We start from the raw sequence: 6,161 nt of genomic DNA, 5'->3' as shown, positions 1-6,161 counted from the left end.
CGTGTTGGGAACAAACCCACATTCATATACTTTTTCTTTTTCTGTAAGAACTTAAATTACTTTTCATTGAATGTGTCTCCAGCCCATAATGGTCATAAAGGCCATCTGCGCTCCCGGGCATTTGGCTCGCAAGAGGAGCAGCGGATGCTGACTCGAGCCTCCGTTCAGTTTTGTAAGCATCACCAATACCTGGCAAAAACAACACTAGTAGAACAAAAAAAGCCTCCTTACCACTAAGGCACAATTTCTGCCTGGGTCTTATTTTACACAATGCCAGTGCCTTAGAGATGGAAGTATGGAAATCTCTGCAAGTCAGGTGTTTCATATTTCTTCTCTCACTAGATTATAACCTCAAAACTTGGCATGGAGCAACTAGAAACCCTTGTGCCTATTGCTGGTCTGTTCCTGGCTGGGATGCTGACAAAAGATGGGTCATTCTGGACATTTTATGAGCAAAGATACTTCTACCACTTATTCACTTGTTGTAGATGTTGTCAGAGACATTTGGCATAATCCCTTTAACACAGGCACGAAAATGCCCAAACAAGTTAATAATCTTTATTCATAACAGACCTCACAATGGGTACAAAAACAATGTATGTCACCAATGAGCAAGTATTATTCTCAGGGCTGTATTATCCTCAGTTACACATACACTGTAGGTGCTAAATTTGAAATAGATATAATAGAAGAAACATTTATTTGCATTACTGCTTTGTATTAAAGAAGTTTTTACTGCACAGTGGCAAATATTAAATATATATATATAGCATATATCAAAATAGTGACCAGCCAAAAAAAAGGCTTAAAAAGAAAGTGTCTCATATAAAACTATTTATGATAATGTTACTGATGGCAGCATGAAAACATCCACTGATTTAAAACTGGGAAGCTCAGCCCTTTCTTACCAGTGCTATATTAACCAGGATTAATAAAACTGAATGAATTGTAACAAGCAATTTATGTATTTTGGAGGAATTTTTCACATTCAGCAAGTCTCACAGCACAGCTGGGCCAATAGAGTTCTCAATTATCTTTTTTATGTGAGCTGCTTTGTTTCACAATCACACACATCAGCAAAATTCTGCAAGTATGCAGATGGTATATACCAGAGGACAAGAGCAAAATTGAGGAAATTTGTTTAGATATTTTCAAATAAATCATGGGGCATTTTGAATTGGTTCATATTTTGGGGAAAAAAAGTTTTTTAAATGTAATTTTAAGCCAAACTGAAAAAAAAATAGATAACAAAGCAAGAACAGAATAAAGTGCTACAGGAAGCAGAATGCTGGACTGTAGTCCAATATATTTGTGAGTGAAAAATAGTAATCATAATACTACTTTTTATATATATAATAAGACTAATGAGGTTTTAATAAAATTCTCTCTTTTTACATAATGGTATGATAGGTCTGTCAGATTTGAGAGAAAAATGCAGATTCACATAAATAGTAACTCAATTACACATTTATAGATGACAGGTGACAAGAGGCAGTGATTTCAACAGTTGCTCTCAGGAAATATTAAGCAAATTAAAAATACCTTGTGCTACCAGAGTATTCTCAAATTTATTCTTTCTTATTGACAGTGATAGATTAAAAAAAAAAAAAGGCAAAAAAGGGGCAGAGACTCAGTCCTGCACCTTTGCTGCCCACACAGGTTTATTTTAGCTCTTATGCCAGCCCTGTTTGACCTGCTTGGAGGAGCCCCCTCTGTTGAGCCCTGAGCCATGCAGCACATATGCTCAGTTTCATGTGATAAAAACACAACTTAGTGGCTTGCAGCTTGGTAGGATCTTCTGCTTAAGAGGGAAGCTGGCTTAAGCTGCAAGGCTGTCTGCCACTCAGTGCCTCGTAACTCCAGCCCTCTTCCAGTTAGCAGGACAGAAATAACCTAACTATCCATTTCCAGAACTGCAGATGTTTTCCCAGAGAAAGATCTGGAGCCATGATGAGTGATAAAACATTAAACCAGATGAATCTTGTTTTGTTTTAGATGTGTCACTGCATGTGATACTGCACTTCAGAAAAAAAAAAAAAACCAAAAACAACAAAAAAAAAAAATTTAGTGACACTAACATTGCAAAAAGCTACAGGTCAAGCAGGGAGCTAGTCAAATTTCAGTGTAACAGAAAAGTTTATATCTGGGAGGTTTACACAGAAAAAGAGTAGTCAATGTGCAAATGGAACTAAAGCAATGTCATGTGTTATTGGTTCTCAGAGGCCAGAATAAGTATGTACAGGTTACATTTGCTGTAAATCAATTCACTGGGATGCCAGCAGGGTGGAGAGCCCATGCTGGGGTCAGAGCAAGCACAACAGTAAACTACGGACAAGCAAGGTAGGTCTGCTCCACTCTGCATTCACAGCCAGCATCTGTGGTGAACTGATTTTATCTGTGATATCCAGGGAAGGTTGTGATTATGGCCATGTGTTTGCTTGTGATACAGTAAGGAAAAAAATTCCAAACACTACACTCATTCCAATTAACAGAAAAAAAGTAGGTTAAAATCCTTCAAACTGGTGGGATATGAAGTTAAAAAATTACATACAAGAGTATCTGAATCTCACAAAAAGTTATCTGCCATGTGATCATGTTTCAGTGCCTCCAAAATCTATCACCTATCGTGGAGGGGATGAGGAGAGGAGATCCTCTTTGTGAATCTTCCCCTTAAGGAGCTGGCGTCCTCAAAGCCACCCACCAGGCATCCTTACTTAACTGCTGATAATACAAACATGTAGGGAATCTACAGGATGAGGAAGCAGCCACATCATGATCCCATCCAGAAGGCTGGGAAAATGAACCTTCTCATTTTGTGACTTGCAGCATGTAGGGAGCTGAAAGCAATTGGAGTTCCTGCTTGTCTTCTGTCACAGCCAAGCATAAATGGATTGGCACTTGGTGATGTGCAGTCTGGGGAAAAGCAGCATGGCACAAGAGAGCAGGCAGCAAAACAGCACATGACTCAAGTGCTGAACAAATGCAAGGAAAATACGCCCTCCCTAAACTTCATAAAATGGATTGTGAACAGATAGCACCAAATCAAAGATACCCAAGCCCTCACCTCCACCCCAGCACAAATATTTCCTTGGAAGCAAAACTAGAAACCCCAGCACATCCATACTTAAGGTTAAAAAAAATCAGAAAAAAATATTTGGAGTTGCCAAGAAGTTTTTGAAATCTGATTCAAACAACCTCAAGCTGACACAAGTTTCTCAGCTTTCCAAGACTGAGCTTTTTGGAGCTAGTCGCAAATGGAGATATTAGGCAACGGTATAGGATATACAGGATTAGACTCCAGTGAGATTAAAAAAAATAAACAGTTGGCAAAATGTGCAGGTTGTGGTCCCAAATACAGCAACCAGGAAATACTGGACAAGGCACCAATACAGAGAGGGAGAAAGAACAAGAAATTGCCTATGTATAAGAGCATTTTCTGGTTTAGGTGTGATTTTTCTCCAATCACCGCAGTAAAATGCTGCACACAGCCATCTATATTAAGTTCTGCTGCAGACTAAATTTTTTTAACAGCAGAATACAAACATGTGGTTATTGTCTGGAGCCCTCCAAAACTGGTACATCAAGCCAAAGGGCAGCACAGACTGCTTTGTGTGTCCAACCTGCTGGTTCCTTATTCGCCAGCTATTTTTCTTCATTCCTATCCAGCTCAGTCCTGGCACCAGTGGTTCAAAAATCTTTTTGAAAAACAAAATTCTTGTTTTTTCCTATGAAAAAGCACAGCAAAGATACCTGAAAGTGGGCCAAAAAAGGGGGAGTATACCTAAATCTGAACAAAGGCATTTGCTATCACAAGGAAAAGGAGCTGTAAGTCAGTAAGACTGGGGTGAGCAGAACACACTGGCAGCTGGAAGAAGCCAGAGAAAAGGAAGTGGGATAGACAGAAAAAGAAACAGCCACTGGCTGGAGCAAGCTTGGAAAGGAGGGGGGGAGGAGTACCCAGGTGCCAAAATATGCAATCATAACCCCATGTATTAAAATTAACTTAGCAAGAACATGGTAAGAATATACAGATGTTTACATGCACACAAATACCCTGAATTGCAAATAAACTATTTCCAAGTAAGATTTTTTTAACTTCAATTTTTCAGCATATAATAACCTTCTACCCACAGACCAAAATTATCTTTGAAGATTATAAAATAAGAATCACGGGTATGTTTATTGGCCTACAGCACATTCCCTTCTTCTCAAGGTAACTCCCTCCATTGATTAGTCTGCTCTTTTCACTAATCATGTTCTGATGAAGCACACGCCAAGGAATGGACAGTTCTGGGAGCAGACTTGGTTTTAGGAAGGTCAGCGGTAGTGCAGGCAAGTTTCATCACCTTGGAATATCTGCCCAGGTTGCTTCAAATGACACCACTGAAGCTTTTCAATCTGTGGCTACTCTGATATAAAAAGCAAACTGTACCTAGCTCTACATGGAGCTTCCAGCTTCCTTTTAAATGAACAACGGCTAAGAAGGGACCAAGGCATGACAGGCAGAATAATGAGGTCTCTTACTCGATTTCTGTTTTGTAGAGAGCAGAGTAAGGGCTTGGCCTCTAATTGTTACTCTCACAGTAGCCTATAAAGCCCCATGAGGACATTATCACAACCCTCCCACCTATTTTATCACACAACTGGACAACTCGCAGCCAGAAGGTGCTAAGGAAGAAAAAAAACACAAAAACCGCCACAACCCTCAAACCAGCTAGGCTTCAAAGCTGTTGCACAAGGGAAATTTAAATCCTCATATTGCATTGTGAAATTTAGATGCTTACAGCCCTCCTATTGAGAACATGCATGCTAAGTTGAGCCTCAGGAGCCACTGTCTCAGCTCTGGTGGCTTAGGATGCACAGACAACTAACGAGTCTGTGCTCAGGGGTTCAACACATGCTACAGGAGACCTTCTTCAGAACACACTCACAGCCCACAGACACTGTCATTCAGGTGACATTTAGTGCTGGGGGCTCTCCTCCTGTCATTTGCTAAATTCAGCTACTAAGTCTAACTTTACTTTCAAACCACTCAAACCCCCATCTCTACCTCCCCAGAAGGTGACTTAAACCCCTAGGACACAGAACAGACATTTTTCTCCCAGCCTGTCACTGGACATATCTATACTAGGAAGAAATTATTGTGACTTGTAGCCCTTGAAAATAAAAAAATAAGAGCCCCACATTCCTCAGTCATTTGTGGGTTTGAAGTGACAATTGTTAGATGTGAAACGTCATGGGGAAGCCTTCACTTTCAGATGAATTTCCAACTCCTAAAAATCTAACCTGACTTGAAAGTGGTGTATGTAGATCCAAAGCCAAATCAAAACTCCATAAAATTCATTGTAATTGTCTCAAAATAGTTGATTTATGCCTCAGTTTTCTTGAGTTATACCATACCCAGCATGTACATTCTGAAATCTGAATAGAATTATCAAAGCTGCACAAGAAATACGGGTACACATAAAAATAATGAAATCACAAAGTTGGTTTTTTTTCTTAGAAATATATTTTGTAAGAAAACAATATTAATATTAAAAAGGAATGTTTATTATACAGTATAAAATAATTGCTTGAATTCAACTCAGTTCCTTTAACAAAAAAAAAAATTAAAAGCCTGAGGATTTGTATGAAGCCCCAATTCCTACAGATTTGATTCCTACTGCAATAAATAGAGGGCTTTCCCCACATCATCCATAGAGCACACAAACACTTCAAAACGCTCCCTCATCCCCCTACCCAACAAGCTGATATCCCCTGCGCAGATGTGCTCTAAATATCACCTCTTTATTTGCAGTCCTCCCCCTGGCCCCCATACCTGCCCTCAGTTTCCATCCACCCGCCTCTCTTGGCCAAGCACTGTACACACGACAACTCATGCTGCAGGAGTCTCCCCAGTTAATCTCTTGGCTAAAATGAACAGTGGCCAGCCACTGACAAATGTATAAATGGCTGAGGTGTTCTCAGCTGTCTGTCCTCATAAAACCTGCAAGAATATCTCTTAACTCTGCCATTCATCTGCCAAAGCTGGCAGAAGGGCGCAGAGTTCTAAAAGCTACAGTGGGAGACAAGAACAGGCAATGCAATGACATAAGCTTCACTTTTTTAGTAAATTAAGCTAAAAAAGTTGCTGTTCAATTGCAGAATTTAACACTGGCAGA

This window comes from Lonchura striata, chromosome 2 (assembly GCF_046129695.1).
Source record: "Lonchura striata isolate bLonStr1 chromosome 2, bLonStr1.mat, whole genome shotgun sequence".
Lineage (NCBI taxonomy): Eukaryota > Metazoa > Chordata > Aves > Passeriformes > Estrildidae > Lonchura > Lonchura striata.
This window is presented reverse-complemented; position numbering follows the sequence as displayed.